General features: G+C 46.4%; 1 protein-coding gene across 3 annotated transcripts in view; it reads left to right on the forward strand.

Moving 5' to 3' along the window:
* LOC138582356 (probable E3 ubiquitin-protein ligase DTX3) overlaps positions 1–20,895 on the forward strand; it is a 179,796-nt gene that overhangs the window by 18,810 nt on the left and 140,091 nt on the right. Inside the window, exon 2 of one of the 3 annotated variants that reach the window (XM_069653602.1) lies at positions 19,674–19,931. The exons of 1 other annotated variant lie outside the window; for it this stretch is intronic. The gene's annotated coding sequence lies outside the window, so the exon portion shown is untranslated. Of the gene's footprint in view, positions 1–5,855; positions 5,878–19,673; positions 19,932–20,895 lie in introns of those variants that run through there. One more of the 3 variants, XM_069653603.1, reaches the window with a different exon arrangement.

Genomic DNA, 20,895 nt, shown 5'->3' on the forward strand with positions numbered 1-20,895 from the left:
TGCAAGTTTGTGCTACCCTCTCTCAGAGCACTGCCTGCCAGTGTGTTTTGAAGCAGCAATACTGAAGCATTAGGTAGACTGTGCCCCTCCGGGTGGATTGCCTCCATATACTTTGCCGTACTGGCACCCACAACAACATTGACAAAGTTCACGGGACATGGGTGAGTAATACCTTGATCACTCACCTCCTCGCATAGCTCGTGGGTCCCAATATCCCCCCAGATCTGTTTTGCTTTCTGTGTCCGCTTTCACCGTCACGGTTGTGGTTTGCGGCATCTGGAATGCAGGAGTCGTAGCGGATGTCAGTTTCTTCATCGCATGATGTAGCGACACCGCCTCCATTTCAACCCACGCTCTTTATCGAATGTAAGGGCGCACCCCAAGATGACCAACCAGCCTGCAAAGTGACAGTCCAGTATTTGTCTGATGGTAGAGCCGGGGTCGGGGCTCTACTACGGCCGAACAATCGGCCAAACACTCCGCCACGCTCCGCTTGTGGCGAGTGTTTTGAGGTATATGCTCCTCCTCTCAGCATACAGCATAGACAGAGTAAGCAGACTCTGCAGGCTTCCAGCACGCAGTGAATCAGAATAGGCAGACTTTAACAATTTGTCGACAAGTGGCACAGCATCTCTGTGGACAAACGGGTGCTCAACATTATCGAGTAGGGTCACACCCTAGAATTCCAGGACAAATGCCCTCGCATTCCTCCTATGTCAAGTCTAGAACAGCATAGAGCCCAACTCTTCAAAGAAGTTCAAGCTATGGTGCAAATAGGGGCACAGAGATGTTGCCTGTCCCTTTGCGCCTCTAGTGCTCCGGAGTATACTCCAGATACTTTCTGGTTCACAAGAAGACAGGCGGATGGAGACACATCCTAGACTTAAAATTCCTGAAATCCCCAAAGTTAAGGATGGTCACACTACAGCACATGGTCAGCCAGCTGGAAGAGGGAGATTTCCTATCAATACTAGATCCAGAAGACGTGCATTTCCACATCTCCATTCATCTAAAACATCAGAAATTCCTGAGTTTTGCCAACCAAGGAAGACACTACCAATTCAAAGCACTGCCTTTCGGTCTCAAATCAGCCCCGAGGGTTTTTACCAAGTGCTTGTCCCCGGTAGCAGCGGTCCTTCGCCGCAAGGGAGTGTACGTCTACCCCTACCTGGACTATTGTCTCGTCCGGTCCTGTTCTCACACACTGGCAGCGCTATGTACAGCAGAGGCGGTTCACACTCTAACCTCTTTGGTATTCTCTATAAACTATCCCAAATCCTGCAATATGTTGTCCCAAGACGCTCTGTTCCTAGGCTCCTGACTCAACACAGTATCATGCCTGGCGGCCCCTTGGGAGAAAAGAATAAAGACCATCCTAGGGATGGTCCAACAGCTGTCGTCGATCTGCGTGGCAACAGTCCAATCCATCATATCGCTGTTGGGGATGATGTCCTTGTTCATCCACCAGGTCCCTCATTGGAAATTGCGAATGAGACCGCTTCAGAAGTTTCTTGACGCCAGGTGAAAGCAGATCACTGGCTCTTTGAATGTCAGGATAGCCCTCAATCAAGGTTTCTGCCAAACACTGTACATATGGTCCATTCACCCACACATCTTGCAGGGAGCTCATTGCAGGACGCTTGCACACCAGGAAACAGTCACGACCATGCCTCTCTGGAAGGTTTGGGTGCCCACACAGGCCAACTATATGCCAGAGGCCTTTGGGTCCATGAGTTTCATATCAACGTTGTGGAACTGTGGGTAGTTTTCTCAAGCTTCAGCTCTCTCTCTGGAGGCACAAAACCTGTGGCTATGGGCCATTGCCCAACGGATGTTTCGAGTCCCTTTCCACCTGGCTGGCGTTCAAAACACCATTGCGGACTCTGTCAGCAGGAAGCTGTGGTCCTGCCGCGAGTGGTAGCTTCAGCAAGCTCAAGCCAGAGGGCATCAAGGTGCTATTTCTAAAGAGGGCTGAAGACCAATTTGACCTGAGCATGTTAGTTAAACAGCCTGGTCTTCAGCAGTTTCCTAAAGGTCAAGTGTTTCTCCTCCTTACGAAGGGTCTCCGGCAACTCATTCCATTCCAAGGCTGCCAAGACTGGAAATGCACGGCAGTTTCCTCGTGCTCTTATACGATCAATTTGACGCTGACAGGCCTTCGCAGATCGAAGGTCCCTGTTAGGTCGATAGGTATTCACCCTTTCCTTAAGATACTGGGGTGCAGATCCAAACACACATTTATAGCATACTGTCAGTAGCTTGAAACAAATCCTCGCCACGACAGGCAACCAATGCAACTCCCTCCGGGCTGCAGAAGTGGGTTAATTTCGGCTAATCTGATGCACCATGCGTACTGCAGCATTTTGTACTTTTTAAAGTTTCTGGATATCATCTTTACTTGCCCCACCCAGTAAGGCATTACAGTAATCCAGACGTGACATTATCACTGCTCTGGCTAGTTTAGCCTGATTGTCTTTTGAGATTATCGGTGCAACCTGCCTCAGTACTTTAAGATGATCATTGGTATTTTCTTTACTATCGCTTCTACATGAGCACCCCATTTAGACTGGCTTCCATGTATGTGCCAAGAGTCTTCACTTTAGAAGTGACTTTTATCTGACTACCATTAATCACAAAACTATCGAAATCCTGGTGCAAGTTGTCTCTAGCGTGTTGTGAACTGTAAGTCATGAGATGCAGTCTTGGCTGCATTTAAGCATAACCAGTTGTTTGAGATCCAACTGTTTTTATAATCTGGTAGACAAAGGTCAGCTGCCCCTGGTCCTCCTCATGGGTCCCACTTCCCATTGATCTCAAGTGACAGCTGAAAATCATCTGCGTAGTTTGAAAAGAAGAACCCACATTTTTCCAGCTCTATACATAAAGGGATAATATATATGTTAAAGAGTAAGGGGGACAGACATGCCCCCTGCGGAACTCTGCACATGGTAATTTCCACTTCGGATGAATTTTCACCCCAGTAAACCCTCGATCTCCGGTCCTCCAAAGATGATCTTAACCATCGAACAGCCTCCTCGGAGAGGCCTCCAACGGCGATTAGCCTGTCTAACAAGATTTTATGATCAAGCAGATCGAAAGCTGCTGATAGGTCTAGTAAGACCAGCAGCCCTGATTTACTCTTCTCCAGCATAGACAACATGTGAGTCTGCAAGTCCAATAAGGCATTTTCCGTGCCATGGAAACTTCTAAAGCCGGACTGCTTGTTATACAAGATGTCATTCACTGAGTTGTGGGATTGTAATTGCATAGTGGCGATTTTATCAATTAATTTCAGGAAGAACAATGTATTAGTAATAGGTCGTAGATTGGCAGTGTCCTTTGGGTCCAAGCCCACCTTCTTTAGCAACAGAGTTACTGCCACCCCGTTCATTTGATGTCGAATAACACATGATCTAAAAGAGGCATTGACAAACCTACACAAAAATGGTGCAAAAATGTCCTTATGTTCCAAAATTATCTTGGGCGGAAGGAGGTCTCCAGGACAGCTAGTTGGATGCATAGTTTTGAGTATATTATGGATTTCTGGGGTAGACATGGCAGAAAAACCAAACCCCATAGGGGATACCCCCTGATTCTGATCTTCCACATTAACCATCATATTTCCCCCTCCTCACATTCTTGCTCGCCACCTGATTTACCACGTACAAACGGTGGCTCCTGCTTAGCCAAGTCTTCCCTAATCTTGTTTTGGGCATGCTGCAATTTATCTGAAAAGGCTTTCTGTACTCGTATGCAGTCATCCTTGGTAGGTTTGGGGCCAACCTCACATCAGCCTGTTGCGACAGCGGCCAATTCCAAGCGACGTCAACCAATGCCAAGTGGCAGCGGTTTGCCAGCAGGAATCCTAAGGCGAGAAGTCTGGGGGACACTTTCCTGTTCTTGTGGCAAGGCCTATCGCTTTATGCATTGCCTCCAATTTTGCTGCTGCTACGTGTGATCAACACACTCAAACTGGCCCATTGCAGGATGATCCTCATTTCACCAGCTTGGCCCGACAGATCTGGTACCCAGACCGCCTTCACCGGTCAGTAGTTCCGGCCATCAAACTGCCTCCTTTTCCAGACCGGCTATCCAGAGAATGAGGGGCATGTTGCACCACGATCCAGCCCCCCTGACCCAGACGGCCTGGCACCTGCAGCCTTAGAATTTGGGCATTTCTCGCTTCCATTGAAATGCAAGTCAATTCTAGCCAAGGCCAGGGCTCCATCTACACTTGCATGATACAAACACAAGTTGAAGCGCTTCATAGTGTGGTGGCAGTCATAGAAGATCTCTCCACAGTGTGTCACACCGCTGCAACCTCTGCCTTACCTGGCTGGCCCTGCCTTTTTCCATGCACCCATCAAGGTGCACTTGGCCTCAAAATCCCAGTTTACCCGGGCACCTTGCAAGGTCTCTCTGTGGTCTCTTTGCAAACCCTTCTACACCTGTTGTGAGGTCCTTGCATTCGCTGTACATGTCGTGTGCCTTAAAATACTATGTGGCACGCACTACAGATTTTCAAGACTTCTCGACTTTTCATAAACTTTGGACCTGTGGGGCATGGCAAGGACCTATCGAAGGCTTCCATCTCCATGTGGCTTTCCGGCTGCATCGTGCATTGCCATCAATTGGCCAACAGATGATTGACAAGCCGGCCCAGAGCCCATTCCACCAGAGCCATTGTTTGGACTACATCATTCCTCTCTGGTGTTCCTCTGCTGGATATCTGCAGTACTGCTATGTGGAGGTATACCCACACCTGAACGAGATTCTACTGTGTCGACAGGGATTCCAGGGAGGAGTCTTGTGTCAGCCAAGCTGTGCTTCGTAAACTTGTTTGCATGAGGTGAGTCTGTTCCAGGGGTAAGTGTATTGCTTCTGTTTAGCCTTGCCACCTCCCGTGGCTGTGTAAATGTACTGCTGTGTAATCGCATTCATAGCATGTGAATCCATGTAAGACCCATGCTGGAGAATGAACAAGATGGTTACCTGTAACTCTTGATCTCCTGCATGGGTCTTACATGGATTCACATGCAAACCCTCCCTTCTGCCCCTCTATGGCTCTTCTTGGTTCCTAATGTCACTTTATGATGCACGACAAAATCTGAAGATGGCGACTGGAGGTGGAGCTAAGGAGGCCCAATATCATTGCCTTGGTGCACTATGATCCAAAATGACAGCAATATGCTTTACAAGCGACAAACAGTATTGTTTAGCTTAAATCGATACTGCTTTATATTACAGAGGATCCCCAGCCTGACGACAGGGAATATTCATAGCATGTGAATCCATGTAAGACCCAGGCTGGACAATAAGAGTTACACAGTAAGTAACTTGTTCCTTTCTCCACAGGAGCAAACCATGGTCAGCTCTCATCAACCTCGCCACTCTTCTTCAATACGCAGCCATATGCACCTTATTTTGATATTTAATCAGGATTGCTGTCAGACATTTAATTCCATTCTCTTGCAATCTGCATTCTATTATTGCCTCTCTGAATTGTTACATTGCATTCAAATGAGAAGACAAAAGTATTTTGCTGGAGCCAAATAGTAAGACCCTATTTGTCCAGAGCCAAATACTCAAAACCAAAAAAGTTAGGAACATCTCTAGTTGAGGTTTGTGTGTTTTGGGTACTAGAAGGAGCTTTTGATTGTGTTGTTTGAGTTTGATTTGGGTGTGTACATTTGTGGCTGAATGAGCTCAGAGTTGTGTAGTTTGGGTGGAGAAAGGTTTGGCGGTGTATTTTTGAGATTTCTGTGTTTTGCGTTTTTAATCTTTTCTTATATTGGACTTTTGCTGCAGCAGAAGCACCATGGTGCTAAGGGTGCATCATAGGAATTCATATGGACTGGAGTTTTGCGTCTTAATTAGGTACCTTTTTTTTTTTTCTTTTCAAATTGTTGTTGGTAGCGATGCTCTTGTTTATTTAATTTAAATTTTTCCCATTTTTATGAATTGCTACATTGCAGTAGAATCATCACAACTAAACCTGGATGCCTCATTCTAGACCTTGAGTAGGAAAGGAGGGCAAGAGTGGGGTGAGCTCAACCCGTGGGCCATATTCCAGCTCCTCATGAGAGAGATACGAGAGATAAGGGGATAAAATGAGTGCCAGAGTATAAATTCACTATAGAGTTATAAGGCATTTTGTACTGAATCTGGGTCCAGCAAGAGAGGGATAGGCACAAAGGTGCAGCACTGCACCGTTTTCAAATGGTGAAAAACAGTCATGGAAGTTCTTGAAATATAGTGACTTTAAGTGCCGGACTGAATCAACAAGCCCTCTTGTGGTCTAGGAACATATCTGTAATCCTCAACCAGCAGCCTGTGTGTTGGGAAATCGGGGTTCAGCTTAGTTGTTAGCAATACGCTGAGGTTTTCTAATTTAGGTACAAAGGGTGACTGTATTTAAAACTTGGTGCTGTTGCAGGCTTAACAGGATTACTACGTTGGTTATTCAGCAAAGGTACCCGGCTGAGTGGAAGGCAAAGTGAGCCAGTGAACCGGCAACAAGGTGATGTCCTTTTTTTGTGCCCCCTTTGCCAACATCTTGGCTAGGTACCCTGTGCATGGAGGATTAATCCAGTAATATCCCGGGTCACATGGTCTCTCTTTGGGCCAATGGGTGCAAATCTGTATCAGGCGCTGCTACTTAGGAATGCTGATGTTCCTGAAGGTGATCATTCATCCATGAGCAGGCTGATGATGCATTCAGCCCCTGCTCCGACTTACCGTGGGGGCATTCACACTGTTGAGGGGTGGGTGGGGGTGCACTTGGTGGTTCCATGTTTCCACTCTTCCAGCCAATGAGAGTTCTTTTCTATCTCTAACTGGAACATTTAGGGAGCACTGAGCACTACAAGGTAAGCAATTGTTCCTAGGACTGGCTAGTAGTGCATCTGACCCCCACTCTGACTGCTCCCTTCACAAGGAACAAAGAGGGTGAGCATTTAGTTATTGAGTTGGAAGGGGTGGACACTTGGCTGCCCTGTTCGTGTGGCTGCTCTTCTTGCAAGCGCAAGCACCTCACTGTCTGATGCTAGGGCTTTTGGGTTATGCTGAGTTCTGCAAGGAGAGTGGCTCTTAATGAGACTGGCTGGTGGTGCATCCGTCTGCCGTTCTGACTTCTCTTGCTCAGGGAATCTTATGTTCTGAGTCAGGAAATTCCACAGCATAGAGGCCTGAGCGGAGAACAGTCCATTCACCATTTCCCATAATGTGAATGGGGATGTAAAAAGTAGCTTCTCAGCATTATAAAGATATATATGGGTAAGTAAGTCACAGTGATTTAGATTGATATACTCAGCAACAGGGCTCCTATAAAGTTTTCAAGGTTGAAGGCACATGCTGTTCTGGTCACTTAAAGTCTTGCTACCATATTTTTGACCTTTTCTTGAAGTTATTTGATGGATTCTTTTCAGAGCCCAATGTAGGCGGAATTCTAATAGTCGATCTTCATCAAAATATGGGTGTCAGGTTGAAAGAAGGGTACGACTTTCAAGAACTTTTCTAAATCCCTTAATTGCACGAGAAAGGATTAGACAACTTCACAATGATCAATCTGCTCTCCGAAAGTGCTTTCCCCTGGCATGGACATTGGAGCACCAGTGATCGAAGTGAGCGGGAACGTTCAGGAGTGGTGTTCCACTACTTTTATATTTTTCCGTTTACCATTCCTCTTCTTTTTATGACCATACTCACCCTTCTAAATAGTGGATTTGCCCATTCATGTCCCTGTGCAAGTCTGAAGTTGCAATAGAAGCCTTAGTTACCAGTCACCTAGACTTTTGCAATGCCCCGGCCGCAACACCTTGTCAGAATTTGCACTATGCTTCTGCCTACCCTCTCCCTTGCTGAGACCACAGCTTCACTACTTAGTTTGGTACAATTCTACCACTGGGGGCACCACCCAGCTCTGAATGCGAGATAAGCACACTCCAGATGTTCTTGAACTTCAGCAGGCGATGATCTCGGTGGCATTGGATTTTAGAAAATTTCTGTCCATTTAGCTAGATGAGGCCGAAACAAGATTTGTGTTCCTTTGCCATGTAAAATTGCATACTAAAGGAATGTAATATTTTGGCCAGAGACTACAACTATACATTGAAAACATGAGGAGTAATTGTATCCCCTGTAGCATACCAAACTCCATTGGATAGGAACAAGATTCAAAAGGATCTATGACCACAGTTTGTGTTCAGTTCGATAAAATAAAATACTGAATCCAAGCTAGTTATGAATTTCATATCCTAAAGGGAAGATGACCCAGGATTAAAGCTCATGTTGAGTGCTGCAAAAAGATCTAGTAATACTACTACTCGGGCACTGCTATCCTCCTGATAAGGACTGTGTTCAAAGTCACTCTTGGCAGGATGGCCGCCGCTCCCAGCAGCTACCTAAGTGAAAGTATGCTCAATATTATCCATAACCTGATGGGTCTTGAGGGCTAGTATTAATAATTAAAACCTCTTATATAGTAATTCATGTCCATTCCTACAAGTGCTGTAATAATAGGTGTTATTCCCCAATTTGAGAGTTCTCCCTTTATCGGCTTTGGAAGAATGAACACCTTTGTCGGACATACCGGGATAAAATTCACCTAAGACCTGGAATAGTTCTTTGAAATGTCCGATGAAAAAACACAATCTGATAGGTTGACGTTTTAGGTCTGTGAATATAGCTTTCACGCCCCAGCTGGGGGGCAGACATGGGATTTAATGGCACGCCAGCTCGAGGTTTTGGTAGGCCCAAGCAAAGCGAGGGCATTAGCTCTAGGCCGCGGCCCGTCAAACCCCGTGCCCACTCTCCAGCCGGGGAGTGAAAGCTATTTGCACCCCAGGATTTACTGGGGTGCGGATAGATTATTATTATTTTCGTCAGAGAAAAAAAATGACAAAATAAAATGCCCATCTCCATTAAGATGACCAAACTTGGACATATGCTTGATACTTGCAAAAGCTTTATTGTTAGGGTGACTTTTGTTTTAAAAATAAATAAATAAATAAATAAAAATGGAACGCGTACCAAACCCAGTGTGCTTTAGGTTTTTAGTGATTCAGTCATACAACTCTCACAGACATATACGACAGATATAAAGCTCTTTATTCATTCTTATCTTCCCAAAATGCTCTTTATTGTGCAAAACAGCTAAATCCTCATTGGTTTTATTGGTGCCACTTCAAATTATCTTTGGAGTTCTTTCTAATCAATACACACATACTGGGTTAAGCAATCACTTTTATCTTAAATACAAAAAATGCATTTTTTAAACTGCTGCAAAAAACGAGGGTTTTCCTTTCAGAAAAGTAAAGGTTAAAATGGATGCATCATTGTACAATATTAAATGCATACCTTTGCTTAAGTCCAGCACAGAGTTCCCACAGGTGGCACTAAAATGATGTTCAGAAGCAAGCACGAATTTCCCTCCCCGGTCCCCACATTTCAGAGATCTGTGTCCACCAAAAGGTGCAAGCGCGAAATGGATCATAGAGAAGTTAGAATGGCAAAGAATAAGTCTGAAAGCGTAAATGCACCAAGAAACCTGTGAAAGGATACCCAAAGACATATGAAGGTGAGAACAAAAACTGGGTGCCAAAGGTACACATTGTTTCACAGCTGTAAAGGTGTCCCGTAAAAATATATATTCAACCATCTTTACAGAAGCTGCTCAGTGCTAGGAAGGCTTTGATGACATTCTGCTGCACGCTCAGAACTACCAGGAGAACCATCTGCAAAGTATGGCGCATAATGCATAACTCAGATGCTTTTAAGTAATCTTTACATTCATTATATTTTAAATACAAGTTAGGACTTTTACTGTGAAACGGTACTTCAAATGACAGCAGGATATGTAAATCTATACCCACACATCCCAAAATGTTCCTATATATTGTACAGTCCAACCAACTCTATGGAGTTAACAAACATTTTAAATGACCTTAAAGGCAAGCTGGCAAGACCCATAGCCTAAACCTCACCCACAAAGGTAATATTGGCGAGGAAGGATAGCTCAGGGGCAACACGTTTGTTTTGGAAGCAAGACAACGCAGCGCAACACCAGTTTGAATCCCCATCCCAAGCTTACAAACCACTCGCTGGTGTTAAGCTGATTATAAAGGAATAATTATAATATTGTGCTGGAACGCCTAATCCATTGCCCAATTTCACTCTTGGGAGTGTTGGGTATTTTGAACAATTGCAGAACCAGCAATGATGTAAACAGTATGTACCACTTCATTGTGCAGTTACGGGGAATGCTGTTGCTTCCCACACATGAATATTCAGGGTTGCCCTTATCCATTATTACACCGTGAGAATGCACAGCCAAGGATTCCAAGAACCTTCTCCAACTGTCTTTACTCTACTGAGGTGTTTATGCCCAGGCCGAGTTTACACATTTCACTTGTGATGTTGTCATGTTTTAATGGCGTTGCAGCCCAAGGGATTGGAGGTACATCAGCTGCAGCAGATATCTTCCTTTATTTCCATGTTGCCCCTGCTAACACCAGAGCTTTAACCATGAGAAGGGGCTTGAGTTCTTTTTAGTCAACATTTTATTAAGATGTTCCTGTACCACTTGCATATATTTTATATACAAACTTTACCATTTGACAAGACTGGATGTACAAATATAGTTATGTTGCGTTAATATTACGGGCCAGTCTAGGTGCTTCTCATAGTGACAGCAGGCAAACTGAGAAGCTTATATAACAAGACAAAAGACAATTCAGTAACTGTCAGAATCTAGTACATAGCATTAAAGGTAAGTGCATTTGAACAGGTACAAAACAAAAAAAAACAGTGTTCTCGGTGAAAACAGTGCTGCTACACTGTAGGTAAAAGGTGCGTCTACACCAAGGTGTTTCTGCCGTTGCAGGGGGCTAGATAGACCTCGTGTCTATCACGGCATTCATCAGGACGTGGTCTGTGTGAGGGCGTGCTGTAAAAAGGGAAAGGGAATATCATTTAGGAGAGAGTTCCAGTGGAGATAATTTTTCAAGTCAACTTAATAGTTTGCTGTGCCATGTAGGTAATATCATGGTGGGCAAACAGCTTACCTGAGTGGAAAAAATTCCACCAGGTACTTGTGTTTGGGACCGTAGCTGGGAAATTGCCAGTCGGGGCTCCTAGAGCAAGAAAAAGGAGGCATTAGTCTCCTCAAGAATAATCATGAGTGAAAAGCTTGATAAGACACATGCAGCATTAAATAAGCGTGCACCGTGTCATAGTTCAAGAGATAAAAGCTTACCTCACATGCAGGAATGGGATCCGCAAAATCTTTGTGTGATGTACAGTCCTGCAAGAGGTCACTGAGTCAGTGTCATGTTCTAAGCACATAACTATAATCGTAATAATGGCGGCCCCGCGTGCATACCTGGTGGCTGCGTGTGGGCGATGCTGCATGCAGACTGTGTTCTGCAGAGCTCTGCAAGGACTGCTGAGTCACTCCAAAGCAGGGGAAAACGAAAGACGTGGCGTAATGGACATTACGCCGCGATTATTGCAATTGGTCACAACCAATATATATAAATAAACATTCAAGATAAACCTGACAAAAGAGCCTTCTGCCACTTTTTCTATTCTCTAAAACGGACCTCTAATTGCTAGTCCTACAAACAAATGGGATTTTACACTGCTATGAAAGGTTACCTGAAATGACCAAATCGGTGTACAGGTTCTGGACATGCCCAGCAGCAGACATCATTTATTGCCAGGCTTTCGACCATGCACAAATAAGTCCACATCTACTCCTACAATACCCACTGTGGTTCACTTCTCTCCAGAGAATGGCTGTCACCATTTCTAGACTTGACAGGGGGGAGTATGTGCTTGCGTCTGCACACCTACCAAGTTATGTGTACAGTAACTGTCTGCAACAGAGTGGAAGAGCTAGCAGGCAACGAGTGCCAAGGCAACCAGGGGGCAGGCAGCGATGTGGAGGAAGACCTGCCCCTCATAGAGAGCACACAGTGAGACAGAGCCAGGGAAAGGATAAGACCAGTGTGGTATGCACACTCCTCCAGCCTAGCTCACAGGAGTGCCACATACTGTATGCGCTTACAGGGGAACAGAACCACCCTACACCTTATTGCCACACATTTAATAAAACAGTGCCTCATTGGCCGATATGTTATACTATATGGTTTTGTACTGTGCACCGCTTCCATTTTCATAGTCTCCAGGCTCTCTGGTGTTTCTGGAAGAGGTCTGGTAGGTGGGTTTGCTTAGTTGGGGGGCAAGGAAAAATTGCAGTGCTTTGTATTATGGTTGCAGATCTGATGTACCCTGAGCTCTTCGTGCAGGTAAGCTTTGTAGGTGTAAAATATAGGAGGCAGGGGGTCTTTTTTAAAAGCTGTGTGGGAGAGGTTCATTGTATTTGTTTCTGATGAATAAGGTTGTAGAGAGATTAAGGGTTAGTCCAAAAGGGGTGTGTTCTTTGGTTTCCATAGTCCTTTGAAAATGTTGGCCTTGCTGCCAGTTGCATTATGGTGAGAGGTGGTTGGCTTTCGTGCTTGATGTGTGAAGATGCCCTGTGTTGAGGTTTAGATATTTTGGGAGACAGTGAAGGCGTTTACTTAGGGTTTTGGCGTTCTTTTGATGTGATGTTTTTTAGCCGTTATAGTTTCCTGACTGCTGTGTGTTGTGTTCTGGGTGTATGAGTCAAAACGCTTTTGCTTGGATTGTGTCTGTACATTAATGTGGAAGTGTTGTTTCAAGTACTTTATGGGTGTAGGCTAAACTCTCTATCAGTTAAGCATTGAAGAGACAGGTTTTTAGACTTTTCCTGTATTTCAACTGGTCCTGGGTGGTGCAGATTTCACTTGGTAGTGCTACGGCAGAAATCACAAAAAAATAACTAGTACTTCAGTCACTGTCTGCCACATGTATTTCCATTTAAAATGCCAATTAAATATTCTGCTTCTCAACTCCCCTTCCCACCTTCCCTCTCTGTAGCATTGCATTTGGCTATAGAAGTGAAAAGAATGCCACCACATGCACGAAAAACACAAACATCCATTGTAAATTCGTTGTGTGCTGGAAAAACAAAAGGGGCTGAAGAGTATGCATGCAATGCATTTATGGGATGGCCACCAAATGCGCAACAATGTGGACCAAGGCCAAAACACCTTTGGTGTGGGTTGCACACCCTTGATCTAGTTCAGAGACTAGATTTGATTCGAGGTATCCAAACCTCTTATTTTTATTCTGGTTCGTTTAGCTTTAAACTAAGATTAATACTCCATACACTAATGGTTTTTTGAAAACAGCAGTTGTATTAATTTCACACATTTCCAAGACAAAAAGCAGCCTCTGCCAGAAAAAGCTACACATGCCAATGTATTTTAGGACATTTTGTCCATCATCAGGGCTAATAGCTCTATCTACAATACAAACAATAATATGCCCAGTCTCCCGGACCATATATATGCAGGAAACAAAATGTAACTGAATCGTATTCACAAAGTTAGAAGTTTCAATATATCACCCTGTGACATTGTTGCACAGAACCAAATATTCACCACTATCACCAACACATCATAATTTAGAGTACAGTCAATTCATGATATCCCAATTGTAAGTATCATAGTAAGGTCCATTTCCATTTGAACAATTGTAGATACTGTAATTTCCATGCAGCAGTACTATAAAGTAAATTGTTGAGTAAATAAATTAAATCAAGTAACCCATGGAAAAAATCAATGAGGAACACAAGAACAACAAAACACAAACACAAGGACAAAAAAGAAAAAGGAGAAAAATAAATATGAAGTTGGCGAAAGATCGATATTACTTCACACTACATATTATTCACAGTGCTTCTCATTTCAGCTGTATAAATCACACTAAGAAAAATACAGTCATGATGATCATAATCATTAAAACTTAGCATTGTGAACACAATATATTGTATGGAACCATCAGTCTAGGTACCCATTCATGCCTGGTGTCGAGTTTAAGATCAGTATGTGTCAGAATGTACACAAATTGGTGCATCCGTGCTCGTTCTGCGGATGGTGGTTTAAACAAATTATACGAGGGGATTGGGTCCTCCGACGTATTCCATATCTATGACAGGTAATCACCAAAGCTGTGCTGCTTCGGAACATTTTCGGTGTCTGTGTCCTGCGTCGATGACGTCGATACGCTGTCCTCGAGGGCCTCCGTCGAGCCGACGTCACCGGATGTTATAAGTAGGACGCATGACACCTGCAGCCTCAGTTCAGTTTTTTCTGCGAATGTGTTCGCTTCGGAGATCTCGGTGCGCCTCGGTTCTTCTGTGTTCTGTTCTTTCGGTTCTTCAAACCTGTTCGTTTGTGAAGATTTCCATGTTGTCTTAGTCTTCTTCTACCCCGTGACCGGGTTTCAAGAAATGTCGGGACTGCGGTTCCAAGATGTCGCTGATGGACCTGCACGACACCTGCCTCTGGTGCCTCGGTGAGGACCACGCCACGGACGATTGTGACGAGTGCCAGTCGTTAACACCGAAAGCCTTGCAGGAGCGTAAGAAGAAGCTTTCTGTTGATAAGGTGGCCAAGCTCCGGAAGTCGAAATCCACTGGGCTTTTGACTGATGATTCGAGGGGCGACTCTCTGCATCATTGGCGTAAGTCCAGGGGGTCTCGGTCCCGGAGTGGGCCCCGCCATTCCTCTGCCTCTTTGAGGCACTCACGGAAGCGCCGTCACAGGTCACCTTCCCCGTCCTTGTCCGAGGACTCTGCCCGTCAGCGGGTTGCTTGTCCCAACAAGAATTCCTCTCCTGCGGAATGGGATTCATTTTGTAAGGAGATGAGGGCGATTTTTCAGTCGCAGGGCTCAGTTCCGTCCGTGGCGTCGAAAGACACCGGCCGTGACCGTGCTAGAGACACATCTTCGGGCTCCGGTGGTCGGCGCGATCATCGAGCACATTCAAGGTCTTGTTCGGACAAGGTGGATCGCTCTAGACATGCCCGCTCCAGGTTCCGGTCCTCGACACCCTCGAGACCGTCTGAGCCTGTGAGGTCTTCTTCGAAGACGTTGACACCATCGGCGCCGTGTCCGTCGAGAGGTGCACTCGAGGCTCCGGCTCCGAGGAAACCCTCGACGCCATCGGAGCCGAGGTCGTCGAAGGACATGCTCGGGGCACCGCCCTCGAGGACTGTGTCGAAGCCGTCTGTACCGATTCCATTGACGCCCTTGACGCCTTTCGAGGATGCTTTGTCGGCGGTACCCCGTGGCACGGTGAAACCTCCTAGAAAGGCTCTGGTCAAGTCTAAAAATGGTTTTGTCCTTTTTTCTGTGCCCCCATTCCAGCCGCTGGATTATATTTCTGAGTTGGAAGAAGGGTCTGAGGAATAAGGTTTGGTTCCTGATGAGGTACCTGACGAGATTTTGTCTGGTCGTAGCCAGATTGAAGACCTGCGTCAGTTGTTGCACGATGCCAGTGGTCTGGACATCTCTCCGGAGGTGGAGTTCAGTAGGCCTGAGCCTGGCACGCACGCCGAGTCCTCGTACCGGCGCCTTATGTTGAGGGTAACAGAATACTTGAGGTGGTCTGCGCCACCATTGGATTTTCTGCAGGATGACCTGATGGATATCCTTGACCAAGGTCCACCAACTGACCCGGTACTGCCATTCCATATAGCCTTGCAAAGAAGGGTGACAGTGGCTTGGACTGCTCCGGAGAGTCTTCCGGCAGTGAGCAAGTCTTTGCCGAAGAAATATTGTCCAGCCAGTAGTGACCCCAGCTACTTGACTACGTACCCCACTCCGGAGAGTTTGGTGGTACAGGCGGCTACGGCCCCGGCAAAACGGGCATCGTACCCTACCATCCCTCCTGATGTGGACGACAAACGTTTTGATGGCTGGGCAAAGAAAGTGTTTTCTTCTGGGGGTATGGTATGGTATGGCTGGGGTACAGGCAGCCAACTCCATGTGTGCCTTAGCACGTTTCACTCATACTCTGTGGAATTGTGTCTCTTTGGCGGCTGAACATATTCCCGAAGGGGAGGAATGGGATGGTGTTCTTGCTCTTGGTCAAGATGGCAAGGATGCCATGTGTGAATCCGTTGGTCGGTCTGGACATAGCAGATTGCGTCAGCCGGTCCATGGCGGCGAGCACCGCAATGCACAGATTTGCGTGGTTGCGGAAGTCGGGGTTTGCCCCGGATGTACAAGCCCGGCTTCTCAACATGCCCTTTGATGGTGAACATCTTTTTGGCAGCAAGGCTGACGAGAGCCTTGAGAGGTTGCAGACCTCCAAAGCTGCAGCAAAGTCGTTGAGCGCTGCAGTTTGCCAACCTCTGCCTTTTCGTCCTAGGGGACAGCAATGGAGGGCAGGTTCCTTTCGATATTACTCATCCTTTGGTAGATCGAGAGGAGCTGCAAGTCAAAGGTGCCACCGTAGGAGTACCAGAGGTGGAAAATAAGGTACTCGAGGTGCCAAGGCCACTCGGGCAGTTGCCTCTTTACCATCAGGCAATGCCGCAGCCGCTTCAGCTCAGTCATGAAGCCATGTCCCATGATTCGCCGGTTGGGGGAAGGCTGGCGCAGCATCTTGTAGAATGGCGTGCCATTACTTCAGATGTGTGGGTTCTGGAGATCATAGCCCACGGCTACTGTCTTCCTTTCCGCCAGAGGCCTCCCGACAATCCACCAGAGAATCTCTCTTTGAAGAGTCCAGATCCGCTCCTTGCGCAGGAAATACAATCCATGCTGGAGAAAGGCGCCATAGAACCGGTGCCAGTAGCGGAGAGGAACAAGGGATGGTATTCCCCTTATTTTTTGATTTCGAAGAAAGACGAAGGATTGAGACATATCATGGACAAGAAGTACCTGAGGTTCGCGGTTGGTGACTCGCACTTTCAGTTTCGGGTCTTACGGTTCGGATTGACCTCCGCCCGAGGGTTTTCACCAAGCTCATGGTGGTGGTGGCAGCGTATCTCAGGAAAGGGGGGATTCACATCTGCCCCTACCTGGACGATTGGTTGATCAGGGCGTGCTCTCCTGAGCAAGTCCTGGATCATCTGTCAGTCACCTGCCACTCCCTTCACAAACTGGGCTTCTCCCTCAACTTAAAGAAGTCCCACTTGGCACCAACTCAGCGGCCTCCAGTACATCGGAGCAGTGCTCGACACGTCCCTGGAGCAGTGTTTCCCACCCCAGGTGAGGGCTCATCACATTCAGCAGGTGGTGCACAAGTTTCAACATGCCCAGAGTCTCCCAGCGTTAGAGTTCTTGAGGTTGCTCGGCCTCATGGCATCCTGCATTCTTCTGGTGCCAGAGGCCAGGTTGCGGATGAGATCTCGACAATGGGCTCTCAAGATGCAGTGGTCACAGTTTCCGGTTGCCCAGGACCTTCTGTGGTGGGCCGTCGAAGGCAATCTGATGAGGGGGTCTCCATTTTGGCTACCCTGGCCAGAGGTGGCGATCGTGACGGACGCATCCCTCACGGGATGGGGAGCTCATGCCAACGAGTTGACAGTCAGCAGTCATTGGTCTCTGTCAGAGTCCGGACTCCATATCAATCTGTTGGAGCTAAGGGCCGTCAGGCTTGCCCTGAAGGCTTTTCTGCCGACTGTGTGAGGAAAGGATGTCCTGATTCTGACGGACAACACAGTGGACATGCACTACCTCAACAAAAAGGGGGGGGCAGGGTCACTTCCTCTGTGCAGGGAGGCGATGCATCTCTGGTTCTGGGCCATCCAGCAGGACATTTCGATCTCAGCAGTTCATCTGGTCGGAGACGATAACGAGACGGCGGACGCTCTGAGCAGGCACAGTGCGATCTCTCACGAGTGGGAGCTGGCTCAGGAGATTCTCCTGGAGATCTTCACCCTTTGGGGGACTCCACAAGTGGATCTTTTTGCCTCCTGTGTCAACCGGAAGTGCTAAAGGTTCTGCTTGTGGGAATTTCCTCCAAGAGGAGCCTTAGGGGGGTTTACAGTGATAATTTCGACAACAAAAATGTCGAAAGTCAAAATATCGAAAAAAAAAATGTCGACTTTTTTTTTCAATGCATTTTTTTTTTAAATGGAGGGAGTTCCCCCCCAACCCCCCTTTTTTAATTTTTTAAAAAATGTTTCCCTTTTTTTTTTAACTCCCGAACCCCTAAAATAAATATATAATTAAAAAAACGAAAGTCGACATTTTTTTTCGACATTTTTTTGTCGACATTTTTGTCCACATTTTTTTTTCGAAATTATAACCACCCACCCCTTAGGGGACGCGTTTGTGGTGGAGTGGTCCTTCCCACTGCTGTATGCGTTTCCTCCAGTCCCCGCCATCCCGCAAGTGCTGCGGAGGTTACGGAGGTTCGGTTCCCGGATGATCCTCATTGCTACGGCATGGGGCCGGAGAACGTTGTACCCGGACCTTCTCGACTTGTCCATCTGCCCTCCACGCCGTCTTCCCTACCAAGATGACCTGCTCTCACGGGAGGGGGGTCAGGTTCTCCATCCAGAGTTCAGATCCCTCAACCTTCACGCTTGGCTTCTGGAAGGTTGAGGTATAAGGATTGGGACCTCCCTGAAGACGTGATGGAGGTGTTGCTTTCGTCCAGACGGCCTGCATCAAAGTCCCTGTACCGTTGCCGTTGAAGAAAGTTCTGCGACTGGTGCAGGGTCAAGAATGTGGATCCTTTTTCATGTGACATTCCCGTGGTTCTGTCTTTTTTGCTTTCGTTAGCCCATAAGGGCCTGCAAGTGGGTACCATTAAAGGTTACCTGCCGGCGCTATCCATATTTAAACGCTCATCTGAGGAGTGTTCTTATTTCAAAAACCCTTTAATTTCTCAGTTTCTGAAAGGGCTCACTAATGTGTTTCCACCGTCACCTTTCCAGGTGCCCAGTTGGGATTTGAACCTTGTTCTAAAATTCCTAATGGGTGCTCCATTTGAGCCTTTACATTCCTGTCCTTTGAGACTGTTAACCCTTAAAACTGTATTTTTAGTTGCGGTTACTTCCGCTCGCAGAGTGAGTGAGTTGCAGGCACTTTATGTTAAGACATCCTTCACGGTGTTTCATAAGGACAGAGTTGTCCTTAGGGTTTGTCCTTCCTTTCTTTCGAAAGTGGTGTTGGAATTTCATTTAAGCCAGAAGGTCATTCTTCCGGCATTTTATCCTCCTCCACATCCTGGTAAGGAAGAGGAGAGGCTTCATAGGTTGGATCCTAGGAGAGCTTTAAGTTTCTACATTTCACGCATGTCCCGGGTCAGAGTGGACGATCAGCTCTTCATAGGTTACGCTGGAAGGCGTTTGGGACAAGCTGTTACTAAGCAGACTTTGTCTAGATGGATTATCTTGGCAATTATTGAATGTTACCGCTTGGCGGGTAAGGACCCTCCGGTAGGCTTACGGGCCCATTCTACTAGGGGTATGGCTGCCTCTACTGCCCTGCAGAGGGTTGTTCTTATTCGTAACATCTGTGAAGAAGCCACTTGGGCTTCGGTCCATACTTTTGTAAGACACTATTCCCTAGATTCTATCCATGGGCAGGATCTGGCCTTTGGCAAGGCGGTCCTTTACTCTGCAATTTGATTGGGCATTCTATATTCTAAATGCTTTTCCCTCCTCCATACGTTGGTACTGCTTTGGGAGTCTGTCATAGATATGGAATATGTCGGAGGACCCAATCCCCTCGACGAACAAGTTACTCTCTTACCTGGTAACAGAATTTTTTTTGCGATTGCAGTTTACGTTTCCGCAAGGCTTTCTGTGGTCATACTGGCAGAAGATTGGTGCCACAAGTTCTGGGGAAAAAAACTACAACTGAGGCTACGGGCGTCGTGCGTCCTACTTATAACATCCGGTGACGTCGGCTCGATGGAGGCCCTCGAGGACAGCGTATCGGCGCAGGACGAAAATTTTCCCAAGCAGCAGAGCTGTGGTGATTACCTGTCATAGATATGGAATACGTCGTCGGACCATCCCATCTAAAGAACGTTACCAGGTAAGAGAGTAACTTGTTCATCTAAAGGAGAGTACAGACAAGCTCTGTCAAATACTACTGTTCATCAAGCTCTGTGGAGCACTACTACTTCATCAAATCCCATGCTTTAATTTTATGCATGGGAGACCTCATCTTACTTCGCACTCGATGATGATCTTGTCAGGCAATTCGTATGTATTGTTATTTATTATTTTTATATAGCGCCTTAATCTAAGGCGCTTTACAGTTTAACAACAAGAATACATCGAACATGAACAGTAGAAGCAATAATAATATACATGAATCAAACCAGAAAAAACAGTATGTAGAACAATTTGCATATGAGGATGAAGAAGAGAGGAGGGGATGGGGAAGGAAGGAAGAGGGAGAAAGAGTAGGGAGTAAAGTGAGTAGTAGGAAGAGAGGGGAACTTAGGAGGGACGGGGAAGATAAAGAAAACTATGACAGGGGTATTAGAGGGGGAGAGAGAAAGGTGAAAGGGGGAAAAGGTGTCATGGTGGGGAGTGAAGGAGTGATTTCAAGGAGGAGCAGAAGGAGGAATAGGTGGGGATGGAGCGGATAGAAAGAGGTAGGGAGTTCCAGTGAAGGGGGGCAAGGAGCTGAAAGGAACGGAAACGAGAAGAGGCACCAGGGGATGGGGGCACAGATAGTAAAGAGATCTGCTGAACGAAGTAAGTGAGAGGGGGTGTAGAATGAGAGAAGAGAGAAGAGGTATGGAGGGGCAAGGTCATGAAGAGATTTAAAGACAAGACAAAGGAAGTGAAATTTAAGTTGGGAGTGGAAGGGAACTCACTCAGACTATTCAGTTAAAGGGAAGCCACGTGACCTCCTATCACGTGACTACATGAAACGCCAAGCCTTGCATAAGCATGTGGTGTGAGCGAACAGCATTGCATACTTACACTATCAGTTAAATGTATATTGCATATTAGTACGGATCAGCCTGTGGTGGAGTAGTTCTTAT

This window comes from Ambystoma mexicanum, chromosome 3q (genome assembly GCF_040938575.1).
Source record: "Ambystoma mexicanum isolate Mex_15411 chromosome 3q, UKY_AmexF1_1, whole genome shotgun sequence".
Classification (NCBI taxonomy): Eukaryota; Metazoa; Chordata; class Amphibia; order Caudata; family Ambystomatidae; genus Ambystoma; species Ambystoma mexicanum.